At 38.4% G+C, this 19,470-nt stretch overlaps 1 pseudogene; it reads right to left on the bottom strand.

The window, feature by feature from the left end:
- LOC122814278 overlaps positions 1 to 19,470 on the bottom strand; it is a 519,638-nt pseudogene that overhangs the window by 33,188 nt on the left and 466,980 nt on the right.

Genomic DNA, 19,470 nt, shown 5'->3' on the forward strand with positions numbered 1-19,470 from the left:
GTCTATATGAAGCTGGTTCTGATGAGTTTTACCATCTTCAGGTATTATAGACACCACAGATTTCTTTCAGGATGTTTCAGATTTGTGACTGATGGGTACCAGTAAGAGTGAAAGAGAAGGTCTACAAGATGGTAGGGAGACCAGCTATGTTATATGGGTTGGAGACAGTGGCACTGATGAAAAGACAGGTGTTAGAGCTGGAGGTGGCAGAGTTAAAGATGTTAAGATTTGCATTGGGTGTGATGAGGATGGACAGGATTAGAAATGAGTATATTAGAGGATTAGCTCAGGTTGGATGGTTTGGAGACAAAGCCAGAGAGGTGAGATTGTGTTGGTTTGGACATCTGCTGAAGAGTGATGCTGATTATATTGGGAGAAGGATGCTAAGGATGGAGCTGCCAGGTAAGAGGAAAAGAGGAAGGTCTAAGATAAGGTTTGTAGATGTGCTGAGAGGGGGCATGCAGGTAGTTAGTGTGACAGAGCAAGATGCAGAGGACAGGAAGAAATGGAAACAGATGATCCACTGTGACGACCCCTAATAGGAGCAGCTGAATGAAAAAGAAGCTTTCTTTCAGGATGTTGATGCTTCCTTTCTTTTTAAAATATTATTAAACAAATCCTTACAGATATTTTTCCCTTTCCTCCATCCAACTTTCGAACTTCCATGGGAATACCATCTATCCCTGAAGACTTTTATGCAGATTGGTTAAACATCACCATTTTTATTATATCGCTTCCTACCTTAACTATATTCTACCTGTAACCTTGGCATATTTAAGTCTTCCATAAATATTTATATTTGTCCTCTTTCTTAATTTTTACATTTATCTGATTTTTACAAATGTTCATAACATTTCCAAAATATCTCTAATACCTTTTCAGGATCTCTGGTTGTTTTTCTTGTTATAGGCTCCCTAGGTTTGTCAAAAAGCCTTTCTACTCTCTGTTGGCCAAGCCATTGTGCTAAAAGTTTTTGTGATCTGAAGTTAAGTTGCTTAACAGTAATCTTTATAAACTCATGCATATTATCCAAATAGTGTCTTATTTTTCTCTTCGGCACTCTGCAGTTGTGCCACTTCTTGTTTTATGAGATCCCTTGTATTCTGCAATACTTTAACCCCTCTAAATAATTCTTGTTAATTTATCTGTTTTTCTTTTATTTTTACCATATTTTTAAACTCCAGTTTCATTTTATCCCACTACTAGCTATAACTTAAGAAATTTCTTTCTTCCTTAATAACTCTTGAATAATTTCCACTACTTATTCCTTTCTTTTTAACAGGTGGGGAAGTGCCATTGTCTCATTTTTACTTTACTGCCCTGGATTTTATCGTCGATGTTATAGGCACATGATCTGAAGCAGTTATTTGATATGTGCTGAAGCTTTCAATTAAATGCTCATATTCCTCTGAAATATAATTTCTGTCTAGTCTAGCTCAGCTATTGTATCTTGGTGAATTAATATGTAAATTCTGTCTCAGTTCCTACTGCTAAATTCACATCTTCCATACCAAATATTATAATAAATTCCTTCAGGAAACTATACTTTTTTGATTTATTTTTCCTTTTATGTCCTCCAAATGCATTATCACTTTGGCAAATCAAGTTCTAGTTCCCACCTATATGTAATATTCCCCGCTGAAAGTGATTATTTCTTCCAAATTTTTCTTAAACTCCATAATAGTAGTTTTAGGTGAATTCATGCTAGCTTAATCCTCCTTCCTTGCCAGTAACCTCTTACTACCACACTTCTATCATTATTAACTTTTCCTCCCTTCTATCACTGTTGCAGCTCCAACAGAAAATAGAATAATTACTTCCCTTTTCCATTGTCCCTGATATTCTGCTGAATATTCATCCTGAAATCCTTTCTTTATCAAAGTCACATTCTCACTTCTTTCCAAATGTGTCTCCTCTAGCTTTGCTCTTTGCACACAGTATTTCTTAATTTAATTCAATATTCTTACCTTTTTGTCTATACCTGTGAGGCCATTCATATTCCAAAATGATATGGATAGTAGCCATTATGATAATAGTAGCCATTATGATAAGAAGTTATAATACCAACCTATTGTACATGGCAGCTTTTTTATGTGTTTATTTCCAGTTGTTGTGTTACATGCATGCACTAATGCTTGGCAGGTTAATCCTTTATAAAGTTTCTTGTCAGATTTTACAAGACTTTTTGTTTTAATGAAAACTCTCAAATAAAAAAAAGCAAACATATTCCCAGAACATCCCCATAACCTATTAAATAAACAAGTAAAACTATGTACATCTTTAATAAAGTGTAACCCTCCTGATAGCAACAGTTGTCACCAATTTACAGCTGCACTCACAGGCATTATCTGTCCTAAATTTAAGGTTATCCTTGCTAAGGTGCATGTTGCAGCCTGTAATCCTACTTGCACAAATTGCTTTCTCTTCTTGTCTTATCTTTATTCCCCACCCAGATGTGAAAAATAGATTGTATGCCTTCAGAAAACATTTACTTTTAGCCTTAAGAAAAAGTGTACTGGCTTTTTTAAATAAAACAAAATTTATACGCTGCTCTACTTAATGCATTGAGGTATATAGGTACCAGGAAAACTGCTAACTTTTATTCATTTCCAATTATTTCAAACTTCATATTTTGTACTAAGCTGCTTGCCCTTGCACCTTTTAATTTTACTTTTCTCTCAGCACACAATGTCCAGATCATTCAAAATGTACTGCCTGGATCTGTAGTCTTGCTTGTTCCACAGAAACATAAGAAAAGAATGTATAGCTGCCCTCAGCTGCAGACTTCTCGACTCACACTGACCATTTATTTGCTAAAGGAAAACTTTTCACCACATCCACAGTGTTCTCTCATTACTACAGCAGGCATTCCTACACAAGAAACTTGTTACTAGATTAAGCTAAGTGCAGTAATCTAGACATTCACCCATGCTAAAATAAGAGAAAACATCTAAACTCTACCTATATCATAAACAGTACACTTTTACACACCATTCCCATCTCACCAGCACAAAATTATAGCTGTTGAACTTGAACATGTGCCTGTTATCTCTTTTTACATTTTAATAACTATATTTCTTAAAACTGGTCTATATCTGAATTTTACTTAAACTGTCAGAAATTGCTAGCCATTATCTCGGTTTTTTTTTTCACACAGAGAGCTGAAGTAGTCTGTGTGTGACAATCTTGGGAATTCCCAAGAGACATTTTCTTTTATTACATTTCACAGATCTCCTTTTCCTCCAGTGTCTTTTTTTCCTGCATCCACATCATCAGAAAAAAATTCTGGTAGTGATTCTACAATTTCAACTACATTTTCAGCAACTCTCACTCCAGTTTCAGCAAAAGCTGAATCAACCATCTTTTCTCCATGTTCCTCTTGGCTGCCTCCATGCCTGAAAAGGAAGCAGGAAGTCAGGATGTGTAACACATGCAGCCTTCCCCTACTTCTGATGCCCTGGCCCAATTTTCCCCAGTGGGACTAACCTGGTCAACAAAAGATAAATTTAAAAACAAATGATGCCACCTACTCTGATCCAGTGGTAATTACAAATATATTAGCAAACAAATTTAGGACAAATTTCACCCCAGAGATATCTACACAAAACCCACATATCCTAAAATATATCAACCCCCCCTATTATCACTAAAGAACACTTGCTAAAATAACTTTCCAGATCAAAACGTGCATCCTCTGTGGGACCTGATAACATACCAGGGTGGCTGCTGAACAGCATTAAACTTGCACTGATAGAGTTGCTCCTCCAGATATTCAACCTGAGCTTATCCACCAGCTTTGTCTGCAAGGAATGGTATACAGTAGTCATGATGCCATTTTACAAAGGTGGCATCACCGGGGACCTTGGAAATACAAAACCCATCAGCTGGATGAGCTTCATATACAAGGCTGTAGACCAGTTCATAACTTACTCAATAAACTGTGATATTAAAAAAAATTTATAAGGCTTGACCCTCAGCAGTTTGGCTTTATTTATTTTTTTAAACGAAAACATCTTTATTGACTTATCACTAATGACAAAGGCAATCATACATTTATATAAATAAAAAACATATTAACACATTTTCAGTTGCAAACATTCCACATTACATACAATTTTCTATACAGTCATTGTCATTTGACTATTACATAGCTAATATAGCTAATTAATTTAGCAGTTTGGCTTTGTTAAGTGTCTGACCTTGTCTAATGAATCAAGTAAAACTTTTGAAAGGGTGATAAAGGTTGTTGACAGTGGTCACGCTGTCCATGTAGCATATCTTGACCTCACTATGGCATTTGATACCAAGCCACATGCTAACATAATTATCAAGCTTTATGTGCTCAGAATTGATTCCTGTGTAGTTAGGTGTTGGTAAATCTGTGGTGGGATAGAGCCCACACACTCAAATCACTTTCTGAAAGCATGACCTGTTGCTGTGCCAGAACTGCACAAAGTGAAAATACATGGAGTGGTATAATGGTGTTAGTGTGTGAACTATGGAAAGACTGTACAAGTATCATAATTCTTGCATCTATCAGTCAATTTGCTGTTCAATACCTCTACAGGTCATAATACCACCATAGTTTCCCTTCATGTCCCTTCTGGGGTCATTATCTATACATGCTCACTGTACTTCACAAGTACTTATTATGAAAATGACCAACCGTCTTAGTGTGGCCCAGGGTAGTTCATGAACATTCGGCCAAAATAGCCACAGTATCATAATGATCATGGTGTGAGCTTCAGAATTTCATGATAAAACGAGCTGCTGCTATTGCTAACTACATTTTGTTATTAAAGGCTACAAACTGCTGAACTGCTATACACGAGGCAAATCAGAAGTCCTACAAAAAAAAAAAAAAAACAAGCTTAATGAGAGATTGTATGAGGGATGCTTGACATTTGGTGGAGTGTAGGTTGTTAGTAAATATAGAGAAATAGATAAGTACCAGAACAGTCAACTATAAAATCTAATGAAAGCAACCACACTGTTCTTTAGTAGTAAGCGTAAAGCACAGGCACTTAAATAAAAATAAAATTAACTTTATTTAAAATAAAAGTAGTTGAGTCAGCTTTACACACAGGGTAGACTTCCTCAGAACTTCTGAACAACTTTAAATTTGAGTTAATATATAGATATAAGCAACCAATCCATTTACCTGTGTTATGTTAACAAGCAATTAAAAAAAAAATTAGAAAATTTGTAGTCATAAAAACTAAAAAAACTTGTGTGTGTTTAAACTGTGATAAAAAATATAAATACTACCACTACCTAGGGGGTGTGAAACTCAAAACAATGTATAATATATATTCCCTAAAGTCTACCTGTGTGTAGATGAAAGCGCTCAACTACTGTGGTTTTATTGCTCGAAATTTTTTTTGTTTATTATGCTGTGCTTTGCTTTTGCTACTACCAAGAACACAGTGTGTGTAGTTTCATTAGATTTTGTTAGTAAATATGTTGAAAAGTAGTGGCCTCAGTATGGAACCTTGGGGAACCACTGTTTTTACAAGTAGGATGGATGAGTACAAATTAATCCATTTAACAGACTGGAGTGTATTGGAAAGGTAGCTGGAGAACCAGTTAGTGGAAGTGTTTGATAGGCCAAGTGAAGAGAGCTGTTTTAGAAGAAAGCTACTGGAAAACAGTACTGAAGCCTTGGACAGATTTAGAAACATGGCAGTAACCAGTGGGCCTTTGTCTCTGGCTGGGTTAATAGTGTTGGTGAAGTTTGAGAGCTGTGGTAGTGCTGTGCCCAGGTCTGAAAAGATGTGTGATGGTGAGGAGGTTGTTAGTTTATAAATGAATGCATTTTTCAAGGGTTTGTGAAAGAGGGGAGCTCACTAACTTCTGTGATTTAAGTACGGGTTTTAAAGTGTCAAGGTGTATAAAGCAATTAGTGCTATCAATATAACCACAATAGCCACAAGGTATTGTACCCAAGTCAACCTCATCCAGGTGTTAAGTATTCTTTTAACATCAAAGCAGATTGTCACATCAGAGACATCATCTGTTTAGCTCACCGTTTGATCTGTAGATGTTTCTATTTTGGGAAAAGTAATAGGTGTCTTAAACAGAGGATTAGTGAACATATATATATATATATATATATATATATATATATATATATATATAATATAAGGAAAGGTAATAAATGTAATGCTCTTGCTAGACATGTTAATAAGGAGGGGGATGTACATGAGTTTAGAGTTTTAGTCATTGATTGGATATCTCAGAATGGACATATGAGCGACTTCAATAATGTCACTGAGAGGTCTGAGTTAAAGTGGATCATCTTCTTTAGAGCAAACAGAGGGTCTGGACTTAATGACTTTATGAACACATTTCCTTAAAATCCGTACTTAAATCGTGTAAGTTATTGAGGTAGTGTATCATCAGAATCTGTAGTCAGATGGTGGAGGTCTTTAAGGCTGAGTTTTTAGTTTGTAATGATTTACTTGGCTCTTGTTAATATAGTGTATACTCCTCAGAGATAGATATATTGTATTGTTTCTGCAATTTGGTAATGTTAGCTTGTGTGGTTTTTAGGTGAGCTTCGTGCACACGATAATTGCGCTGCTTAGTGACTATTTATGGTTTTAGGTTTTTGCCTGTTGGGGATTTAGGTTTTTACTGTTTTTCTTAGGATAAAAGATTTATTAGCATTCTATTGTGCCAGCTATTTTATGGCATGGCTATTCTGTAATTTATGTGTGCCGTATGCATGGTTGCTCTGATTTTCAGTTTTATGGTAGATGCTTTTAACTTTTAGTAGTTTGGTTTATATGATGTTTTTATATTAGGTTCCTTTTTATGTTAATAAAATATTTAAATGTTTATATAAGGATCAAGTTATACATTTAATGTGAGGACTATCAGGGTATATCCCTTTAAGATGTTATCATATGAGTTATATTATTGCATGGCATCTCTCTGTTGGTGTATCTTATTGGGGGGTGCTGTTTACTTGTTAACTAGTTACTTAGTAAACTCAAATGTTTTATGTTTTATTGGTTGCTAGATATTTGAATGGATATGATAATTATATTTAAGACATGTTTTATAGTAATTATGTGGTCTGGTAAAGTATTTATATAATGCAAAAGCACTTACCTGATTTAATAAAAGTTATTTTTTTATTTTTCCTATTCCTCTGTGTATACAGTTCCTGTGCGGCTATATGTTAATTCATTGAGCTGCGTTTTGTTGCTTGTTTTTATTTCATATTTATTATTTGCTTAAACATGTTGTTTTATGATTTTCAAGACTGGATAGTCAATTGCATTCAGGACTATGGCATTTTAGGAATTAAATCTAATTTTTAATTTCTTCAGGAAGCAACGTGGGAACAGAGGTCTTAAGAATATATAATTAAACACATTAATCTGATTCAGTGTCACAAGAAAATGGGATAACTTAGTAAATGTTTATCATGTGCAATAATTATGTTACTTGATGTTGTACAAGGAATGTACATGTGATATTTGAAAACTAAAAGCAGTGGTAAACTTAAAAGATTTTACCATTGTTAACATATCCTGGTATGTATACAACATGGTTCTGCCTCCAGCTTGCTAGCCTGGTGGTCTTTTTTCCTTGGACTTGGACTTTTAAGCTGTACCAGCCATTTTTGTAGCTTGTAAAATATCTTGAGTAAACTCCATCACGTTTGGCAATATCTGGATCTAAATAAAAGAAAAAGCAGACAACATTAAATGTTGGTTTTAAAAATATTTTAGTGCACTTTTGTTGTTTTTTATATACAAAAAAAATAGAATTTACATTGATATGAAGAAGTCTGCAGTTCTTAAAACAGTTTAGGACTTACCTTAATGACTCAATAGCTGAACTGGACTAAGTTCTTAGTTTTATTTACTCTTTTATGTAATAAATGTGTCCAATCTCAGCTACTTAAATTTGTTACCGCAAACAATTTAATAAGCCTGACACAACAGAGTTTCCAGCCATTCCATAGCGCTACATCAGCTCTACTCAGGTTTGCTACCACTACCAGCAGTAACAGGAATGCAGGGAATTTAGTAAGCTTTTGGCACTATGTGTCACCAAAAAGTACAAACGCTCCTCCTCAGGACTGTAACACTTATCTTTCACCTGGTTATGCAGCTACCTCAGTGATGCACTTCAAGCTGTAAAATGGGAAAATGACTTCTTTCCATTTCTCTCAGTACACCATCTGTCTTTGTATTCATTGTTTTCTTAAATGACTTACATACTGCTATGCTATCATTATTAAGTATGCTGATGATTCCATGCTCATCTGTGCTGCCAAAAACATACAACAACTTCAAATCCAAACACGGGAATCTTTCAAATTTATTGAAACATGGCTCAGTAACTCTCAGTTACTATTAAACCGTGAGAACACCAAATATATTCTGTTCATACCTAGACAATACCCTAATGACAAACTTCTCTTCACTGTTACTTCTAACTTATGTCAGGCTCTTGGATCTCATCATAGATGATGCTATAGCATTTGGCCACAACTTAAAGCAAGCTATGAGCAAAATGCCTAAAAAATGTTCACCCTATATCGATCTAATCCATACCTGACTGACCACGTTAGACAAACATTTGCCTCCACTCTATTAAACACCCTGTGCTGCTCCTATATTTGTCAGCCTGAAAGCTACCCAAATAAAGTGCTAGAAAAATGTCTTAACAAAAGTGCTAAATTTGCAGCTGATATGCCTTGTACATCCCTTCACTGGATGTCACTAAAACAGATAAGTTGGTTTGATTTGTCTCACTGTCTAATATTCTCAAAACTAAAAATTGTTCACAGACTAACTTTCCAGCCTGAAAAATGGCAAACCCAAACAAATATTATTCAGTCTTACTCATTATCTAGGACTCTTCGATCTTCTGACAAATTCTTAATAAACCCAATTAAATCAATGCTGCAGGTGAATCACTGGATTTGTCTGATGTTTCTAAAGTTTGGAATTCCATTCCCCTCTCAGTCAAACAAATTAACCACCTGAAATCCTTCAAGCTACTATTGATACAACACCTGAAGGTCTCATGGCTTTATTCATGCACCACACCTGGTTAACCCCCACACACACACACACATTTACCTCTATCCACCCTATCCCACCCTCTTCTAAAATGACCACTTGACCAGTAATCTTTTGTCTCATACTGTACTATTATGTCTACCTGGCCACATACAGTGTAATGTACTGTCCTCAACTTTAACTTGTTAAAAAAAGTTCACTTTAACATTGTCCTACTATTGTAAAATACTATGAGTCTCAACTTTGCTTGTAGAAGCACTCATTCTGATCTACCTTTGAATGATTTATCATGTAATTACTTTGTAATATAATTATAAATGTTTGTATACTGACTATTCATATGTATCTTGTCAGTGTTTTTTTTCTCTTGGTATTGTGTGCTCAAACAATTATTGTTTCTTCTCATTGTATGCTCAAAAGATTCATTACACTATGTATGTATGTATGTTACTTTCTCTATGGTCTTGTAGAGCCTTTCTCCCCGTGCCTCTGCTGAAAAAGGGTTTCAAACCCAGTTGTATTTTCCCAGTCAAGAAAACAGATAACCTGCTACTAGAAGGTAGGCCATGGTTACATTTATAGCTTTATTATAAATTTGATTCACATAGGCCTCAATTAATAAAGACTGTTAAAAATACTTGTGTTTTACTTATCTGGTCCATATTTTGGCATTTTCCATATAAAGACAAAAAAATGTATTTCATGCAGATTTAAAATATATCCTTTTTGTATACCACCACCGTGATATGTTTTGTTTTGTTATCTGTTGCTTAAATATCTGGAATCTAGACTTGGCACATTAACACCTTTGACTAAGTGTCCAAGCCATTATACAAGAAAGGTACTGTGAGGCATAGTCTGTTTAGACTTAAGCAAGGTATTTGCCATGGGAGGACACAAAAGGTTAGTGAAGAAATTTGGTAACCCCACTGTGGGTCTTGATTGTTGGATAGGTAAACAAAAATTTACACTAGGGATATCATGTACAGCCATGCTTAATTTGAGAGATGAGTGATATTAAATGCTTATAAATGGTGGTAAGAATGTTTAAGTGGTTCTACTTAAAGATGTGTATATGGTTAAGCTTTTTATAGTTCCCATGATTTTTTGTGTAGTACTGTTCCTATATTTCAGTACAGTGTTGCTCTTCAGAAATTCCAGATTTTCCAGTCTATTTTTTAAAGTATTGAACATCTAACTTGTATTTAAGTTAAATAACACTTTTATTTTCTTTTTGACAGATAGTCTCAAGAAACTTGACTTCTCTGATGGGAAACCAAAATAAATGTGCTAAGTTTCAATAAAGAATAGGTATGCACCTACATTTAAAAAAATATTTTTATGAGATCCATTAAAATAGAATATAATCAGAAGTGGCATCATTATCTGTAGCTTGTTGACTATTTCTTATGTGAAAACCTTTTTTTTCTTGTTAAATGAAATTTGCAGTGCAATTCAAGCTATTTCTACTGAAATATCCTCTTCTGTATGGTAATACTGAAGTATGACTGTATTGATTAGTGATGAGATTACAGAACCTTACTTCATACAGTCTGCATGGGACAATGGGATGGAATTCTGGTTATCACCCACATGTTCTGGATTTGATTAATAACCCATACACTGGAGGAGTCATTTGGGGAGATAGAATAGGAGATGAGTGACCATTGTTGGCTCACCCATTCCCACAATATACTACACGGTATGTAGATATCTGGGGCATGAATGGGAAACACAGTGGAAACTACTGATTTCTTAGGAGAGCAGAGTTGCCAGTAAAGAGCACATGCTTGCATGAGTGACATTCAAATTTAGGTGCAGTCAGCAAAAAAACAATCTTCCCAGATTGACATCCCATCAATGCCCAACTCTTCTTCCTACTGATACTGACTATGACTGTTTGAAATATGGAAGCATACCTTCTGAAGTTCAGTACTCATCTGTACAGATATATCCTGTGCAGTCCTCCCAACATAAACAAATCTCCTCACCTTCAGTTTGCCTAGCTACATTGTTGCCTTTTTATTTGATGTAGATTTAGGGATGTCATCATGGTGAAGATGCAAATAATGTGCAAACTAATTAGAACTGCTGAATCCCAAATACTTGGATCCATGTTCTAGATGTAAACATAGTGCAGGCACTCCCTCGTTGTTTGGTTTTAAAGGATAGTAACTATGAATGATTAGTAGTTGGGAGAAGGAAAATACAACAGTACTGCAGGCTTCCTTACTTCCACTGGGTTTGTCAGGTTAGATCTACAAAGTGTTAGATGTAAGGTTGGAAATGTAAGTAACCAGCACACAATTCACAGGTTGTGTTCCTTAACATCCAACCTGCCCTTCATTTGTTGGCAATGGCATGTGATATTATTTCCACTGAATATCCTCACACATATTAAGGCCAATGAAATATAATGGCTTACACACTGCATGTCTCAGATTACTAGTCAGATAAATGAAAAATGGCTAACAAACACAGAAATGTAAGGCAGAGCTGTATATTTGCAAGCAATAATCATGACAGGTTGTGTGATGACTAGGTGCATTGCATTCAGAAATAATAAATGCACAAATAATATTTGTATGGTTTGATATCACTATAGATGCTGTTGCAGTTGGTTGTGTACAGAATAAGTTCAGTTCTTTGCTGCAAGCTATTTGTGTGGCAAAGAGGGGTAAGGCACCCATCTTGTGTTCTGAATGTGCAATGGAGTGACAGTTCAAATCCAGAGCTATGTAGACATATACGATGTCAGCCATCATTTTCTTGTGTGTGTGTCATACATTGATTTTCTTCATTTCAACTACTTGTCCCTTTGATGTTCTTCATGTTTCACTGTTGCAGTCATTACATTTGGGTAATTCTGCTGGCAGGTTGCCCTCAGCCGGCCTGAATTCCAAAGTCTTCGGTCCTGCGTTGGCCGCTGTCGCCTCTTCCCTGATGTCAGGTCATCAGGGGTATAAAAGATGCAGCCAACGCCATTTTCTTCAGTCTTTCTTGCCGTGTGGTGCTCAAAGCAGAAGCGGTTCATAAGTGCGGTCGGCCAACTCCTGAGATTTTGGTGTTCAAGTTTCAGATCCAAAGTCTTCATTAAAGCTAAGTAACCCGTTGGGGAAACGTTTTTCTTGCTCCAGACTGATGTCAGAAAAAGTTAATAATTGTATTTCTTGTGGAAAGCAAATACCTCATAAGGACTTTCATTCTTACTGTATTCCATGCCTAGGCCCTGACCACGATGTTTCAAGTTGTCGGTTTTGTGCTAGATTTAACCAACGCACTATTAAGCGTTGGTATGATTTTGCATTAAGCTATTTTGGGCGCAGATTTAATTATAAAATGTCATTGGATAGCCATCCGACTACCGGAGTTCACAAAAAAACGCAAGGAAAAAGAAAAAGACAGGCAACCGAGGCCCAAAACCGATGAAGTTTCTCCTAAGCCAGTCCGCCGGTTCTCAGTGAGGCGCTTTCGCAGCCCCTGATGCCCACTACTTTAGAGTCGCAGGCTGTACTGACTCCCACATGGAGTCGGCTATGCCACTGGAAACTCAAGATATTGGAGCCTCGGACACTATTCCCTCAGATGAGTCTGGAGCCACTGAGCAGGCACTGGCTTCTGAGGGTGTATTCAGACCTAAACAATTATACATTAAACTGACTTCAGCTACAAAGGCAAAGACTAAAGCACCTTTAAAGACAAAGAAACAAACTCAACAGCCACATGGACAGGCCTCCATACCTAAAAAACAGATGCTCAAAATGGCCGAAGACTTGATTACCTTGATCAGGGGTTCCCATCCCCCTCCTGATAAGAGGCCTAGGCAAGAGACAGACTATGAATCTTCAGATCAGGTTTCTATTTCTTCTGATTCCTCTTCTGATCAGGAATATTCACTTCCTCCCCCTATAAGGATTCTGGTGCTGAAGAATCTATTCCTTCAGCTTCTCCTCCTGAGGGCTATTCTTTTGGGGAAACCTTGCATACAATGAGGGAGCATTTCCACTGGGAGAGCCAAGATTTTTCAGAATCTAAAAAGAGGCTCAGGGACTTCCTTTTACTACCTCAACACAGGCCTCTAGCTATTCCACCTGTTAGACATTGTAGATGATGTGTTTTCCGAGTCTGCTCTGACCCCTGACTCCTTACCCCAGCTCCTGCTAAGCCTGACAGATATTACAGGGTTCCTGACACTCATAAATTCCTTTTCAAAAACCCTACTGCAGACCCAGAAATTATTTCACAAGGTCCCAAAGGGGTTAAGGCTTCCACTGCAAAAAAACCCTACCCCCTCTGACAAGGATTCTAGGGCACTGGATAGATGGGGAAAAAAAGGTTTACACATCTGCTACCTTGGCTATTAGGGCCTTAAACTGCCAGTTTCATATGCTCAAAAATCAGCAATATGTCATGACATTGCTTAAACAGAAAATGTTGGTAAATTCTGAATGTGCAGAAAACAAAGAAATGCAGGATTTATTGCATGCAGCTGAACAAGCTGGAAAACATACTTTGCAATGTGGTTTTGATTCTCTGGAGGTCTCCTGCAGGGCCGCAGTTACAGGTTCTGTAATTAGGAGGCATGCTTGGTTAAAGGAACAAAATCTGCCTGATCATGTCAAAGTTAAATTATTAGATGCACTGTTATAGCATGATACCTTGTTTGGTGTTAAGGCAGAAGAGATGTTAAAGAAAATGGAGGACAAAACTAAATCTGTGCAAACTGTCAAAGATTTTTTACAAGTACAGCCACCTAGGTTTAGCAGACACTGGCCTACAAAGAATTGGTCCTTTCCAGTATCAGACAGACCTCAAAGGGGCAGAACCAGACGCCCTAAAGGCAGATCCCAGATGCAAGGTTCGTACAGGTCTAAGCAATGGGATGCTTCTACCTCCAGAAGTGGGCAAGACAAATCACAACCATACAGGAAACAGTCCCAATGACTTCCCCCTGCCTGCACCAAGCACTTATCTCCTGGCAGCACCCTTAGGGGGAAAATGAGCCCTTTTTTCTCAAAATTGGCACATTACAACCCAGGACAAATGGGTTTTAAACATAGTGTCACAAGGCTACAAGTTTCACTTCCATACCCTGCCAAAGGCAAATGGTTGGCCAGATCTGCCAAAAAATCAATGGGCAGAGGCACAAAAACAAGTCTCATCCCTCATGGATATGGGGGCTATTCAACAAGTGCCACAGCAAGAGCAGGGACAAGGATTTTACTCAAGACTGTTCTTGGTACCCAGAAAGGACAAAGCATGGAGACCAGGACCTATCTATTCTAAACACTTTCCTGGATATACCAAAATTCAAGATGTTGACCTTGCAGCAGCTTCTGCCCATGCTGGGCAAAAAGGCTTGGCTCGTGACTTTAGACCTAAAAGAGGCATACCTGCATGTCCCAATCAGGCAATCATGCAGAAGATACCTCAGATTCAAGGCTGGCTCAATGCATTACCAATTCTCTGCACTGCCCTTTGGCTTATCTACTGTGCCCAGGGTCTTTACAAAGTGTCTGGCACCAGTAATCACTTTCTGCAGACAAAAAAGGAATACAAATATATCCTTACTTGGACTGCCTCATTCAAGCAGATAAAAAGGACATACTACTACAGCATCTGGTGTTTGTGAAAAGACTTTTAACATGCCTAGGGTACACAATCAACGAAAAGAAATCAAAACTAGAACCCTCTCAAGAGATAAAATTCCTGGGTGCAAGCTTAAATACAACTGCCCAGATGGCCTATCTCATGCCAGACAAACAAAGGCAACTGACTACCTATTTCAAAGTATTGGCAACAAAGGCCCAGTTATCTGCAAGAAAAATTCTGCAGGCTTTTGGCTTCATGGCATCCTGCATCCTACTAATTCCATATGCAAGACTGCATATGAGGAAGCTTCAATGGTACCTAAAAAGTGTCTGGATGCAACATTGCTACAGCCTGGAAACAATGATTACTCTCATTCCCTGCCTGCAACAGGAGTTTTGATGGTGGGCAAAGGCTTGTCACCAAAATAAGGGACAGCCATTCTCACTACCCCCAGCCAGGCAGAACCTAACAACGGATGCATCAGATTATGCCTGGGGGGCCCACATGGCAGGAAGAGGCATTCAGGGCACCTGGTCCACAAACCAAATGCATCTACATATTAATCAAAAAGAGATGCTAGCTGTTCAAAATGCCCTGACAGCCTTCAAAGACCTAATTCATCCTGGACAACTACTGATAAAGACAGACAACACCATGGTCATGTGGTATATAAACAAGCAGGGGGGCACGCATTCTTACCCCCTTTGCAGACTAGCCATGATTTTGTGGAACACAGCATTGACTTACCAAGTTCATCTGCAGGCACAATTCCTGCCAGGAAAGGAAAATACTCTGGCAGACGAACTAAGCAAAAACCTCATGGATCCCCATGAGTGGCACCTGGATCCACAAGTCTTCAGCATGATAACAAGGAAATGGGGATGCCCGGACATAAATCTGTTTGCATCCCCTCACAACTACCAACTAAAAAGATTCTGCACAAGGACTTATCACAGACAAGCATGGAAAGTGGACGCCTTATCTTTCAACTGGAAAAACCTATCAGTATATGCCTTTCCTCCATGCCTCTCCTCCCCAAGGTACTCCTAAAGGTCAGACAGGAGAAACCAAAGATGATACTGATTGCCCCAGACTGGCCCCACCAGTACTGGTATCCGATCTTAAGGAACTTCTCTCAATGCCCAGCCTGGACCTTACCTCAAATACCTCATCTACTGTCCCAACAAAACAATCAGATTCTGCACAGCCAACTCAGGATTCTAAACCTGGCAGCATGGAGGATAATGTAGGCATAAAAAGCACACCTCTCAGTAAAGCTGTGATGGATGGCATTTTGGAAGCCAGAAGGCCTAGTACTAGGAAATCCTATGCTGGAAAATGGAAGAAATTTTGTGCTTGGAACCAGGCACAAGGAATTGATACAGCTGTACCAAATATTCCTCAGATTTTGCAATACTTAACTGAGATGCTGGACAAAGGCCTTTCTTTTTCATCAATTAAAATTCATGCCTCTGCCATTTCAGCTCATTACAATACAGAGCTACCACTCTTTTCCTCATCCTTTATTAAGGCAGTACCTCAGAGGAGCCAAAAATTTAAGGCCTCCAAGGAGATCGCCAATACCTGTATGAGACCTCAATTATGTCCTGGAAAAACTCACCCTACCTCCTTTTGAGCCAGCTGCTACTGCTGATATAAAGTTTTTATTTTGGAAAACAGCTCTGCTCCTAGCAATAACTTCTGCAAGACGAGTGTCAGCGCTACAGGCACTCATGGCTGTGGAACCTTTTATCATTTTTTATCCAGACAGGGTCTCTCTGAGGACAAACCCAACATTTATGCTTAAGGTGGTGTCCAGTGTAGCCCTTAACCAAACTATTCATTTGCCGACTTTTTATCCAAATCCACAGAACAAGGGGGAGAGAATTCTGCATTCTTTGGACGTACACAGACAACTTAGATTCTAGTTGGACAAAACTAAAGTTTTCAGGAAGACAGAGCAATTACTAGTGGCATATGCTGCAGGATCACAAGGAAAGGCTATCTCCAAGCAGACTATTTCAAAGTGGATAGGTCACTGCATTTGTTTCTGCTATTCACAGCATGGCAAGCCAGTGCCTAAGGGCATTAGGCCACATTCAACCAGAGCTACAGCCACTTCAGCAGCCTTTCTCAGGGGAGTACCAACTAAAGACATTTTAGAGGCTGCTACTTGGAGTTCAGTGCACACCTTTACAAATCATTACCATCTGCCACTTTACTCTAAATCCAGGGCAGGCTTTGCCACTGTAGTTCTGCAGGGCCTCATAGCCGCTCCTAATGCTGTTTAGCTCCAGCCCACCAACCATAACTTTGGGACTCTACCCAAATGTAATGACTGCAACAGTGAAACATGAAGAACATAGTACAGTTGTGTACACTTACCATAAATGTAGATGTTCGAGTGTATTCACTGTTGCAGTCCAGGTTACCCACCCACCATCCCCCTTATTTCTGCTGAAACTTATCTTTATGAAACCATGAAACAATTGTGAAACCCGGGGGTTAGTATATATTGCCTTATGTGAGAAATGTCCTTCCTTCTACGTAGGTAAAACTGAGAAGAAACTAAGGAAAAGAATTTATGAACATCTGTATGCCATAAGGAGGAAAGACTTCACTTGCTAGGCACATTGTGGAATATCCAGAACACTCTTTTTTATTTAAGGTTGTCCACCATGTTAAAAATGATATCAGGGGTGGCTCATGGCAGTTACATCTGGAAGAACAAGAAGTGTTCTGGCAAATTAGAACATCTGCACATTTGCCCCCTGGTTTGAATGATTATGCCTCCATTAAATGTATTCTTAAGTTAAAAGCACTGCTTAGATGAAAATGTAGATTGTATTCTATTTGGATTTTGTTGTCATGTGTCAAAAGCCACTAGTAGCGGGAAGATGAAGATTTTTATGAACGTTTTTATACAGTGATAGTTCATAGGATATTATACGTAAGGTTTTTAATAAGTTTTTGTATGACTTACACATTTGGTAATATCTGCTATTTATTTACTTATGAACACTTTTAAACCCACAAGGTTTAGACTTATGAATTACTGGGAGAAATATTAGCATTTCGTTGAGAATTTGGGAGTTTATCGAGTAGGTTGTATTTTTAATTAGTATTATATATTTAAAATACAATGGTGTTTTGTTTTACTTGAATGGCGCACAGCAACAGTTATCCCACTCCACAAAGGGGGAGCCACCACGGATCCCTGGAACTATCGACCTATTAGCCTGACGAGCCTGGTCTGCAAGGCCATGGAACGTATCATCATGGAACTCATAAACAAAGACATTGGTAACCTCCAAACTCTGAATCCCACCCAGTTCGGGTTTGTGAAATGCAGATCATGCCTCCTGAACCTGATCAACTTCTTTGAGGCAGTCACCAAAGCCATAGATGAGGGTAAGGTGGTTCACACAGTCTATCTTGACCTCGCCAAGGCTTTCAACACCATCCCCCATTCTGGAATTATAGCTAAACTCACTAAACTAGGTATAAATCCCTACATCACAAGATGGGTTGCCAACTGGCTCACTGACAGAACCCACACTGTAAAAGTTGCAGACTCCAAATCTGACCTCAAAGCAGTGACAAGTGGAGTACTACAGGGTTCCGTCCTGGGACCTCTCCTGTTTGGTATTTACTTCTCTGAAGTACAGGCTAACACAGAAGGCCTCTGGCTAATGAAGTTCACAGATGACTGCAAACTAGGAGCCATAGTCAAGTCCCCAAATGATGTGGACATCCTACAGAAAGGCCTCACTGAGACAGATGCCTGGTGTCAGAGCCATGGCCTCAAGCTCAGTGCTAAAATGTGCAGTGTCATCCCCTTTGGTAAAAACTCTGTACCGATGAACTACCACATAGGCAGCAATCTACTTAACACCAAATGTGTGATAGGAGACCTTGGGACCCAGGTGGACAGTAGTCTCTCCTTTGATAGTCACATCACCACAGTAGTCAGGAAGTCCTTCTATGTGGCACACCTCATCATAAAAGGGTTCTAATCCAGGAAAAAAGAGGCCATTGTTCCCCTCTACTCGACACTCGTTAGACCCATTATAGAGTACAACGCCTCTTTTGGAATGTACCTCACAAGACATCTGCAGCAGCTGGAAAGGCCACAGACGTACCTCACAAAGAGGATTACTGGCCTCAAACAAATGCCCTACACTGAACACCTCAAAAAACTCCAGCTTTACTCCATAGCATATCACCTACTCCGAGGTGATCTCTGCTTAGCATATAAAGCTATGTCAAACCCAGAGCTGTTGGATATGCTACACCTAAAGAAATCCCAATCCCTCCGAGCTACACACTCTAGGGACCTAAACCTTGTCACCACAATAAACAGGACATGCTAGAGGGATAGATTCCTGTCCCAGAGACTTCCCATTCTCTGGAACAGGCTACCCATCTATGTCAAGCAAAGCTCTTCATTAGCACTCTTCAAGAAAAATCTTGATGAGTGGATGGAAAATAGGAAATACAGCCCGGGGATCACTTCTGTGTCTCTGCTCGACAGTGGCACAGGAAAATAGCTTTCTTGGGTGGCATAAGCCAGGGGACCTTGTTAGCTAGGCTTATGTAGGCCCTTGGGCCTATAGCCTAGTACCTACCTATGAACCTATGAAGGTACTAATCTTATCCCTTTTTTTCTCTCACCCCAAGCCTTCTCTCTCTTTTTTTATTTTATTTCATATTATTTATATAAAAAAATTGTAATTCTTTTATTTTATTTTATTTTTATGTTATTTTATTGTAAAAAATTAGTAGGTTCATAGGTTCATAGGATGATACTAGGCTATTGGCCCAGAGGCCCTTA

This window comes from Protopterus annectens, chromosome 10.part0 (assembly GCF_019279795.1).
Source record: "Protopterus annectens isolate FY-2018-M chromosome 10.part0, PAN1.0, whole genome shotgun sequence".
In the NCBI taxonomy this organism is placed as follows: domain Eukaryota; kingdom Metazoa; phylum Chordata; order Ceratodontiformes; family Protopteridae; genus Protopterus; species Protopterus annectens.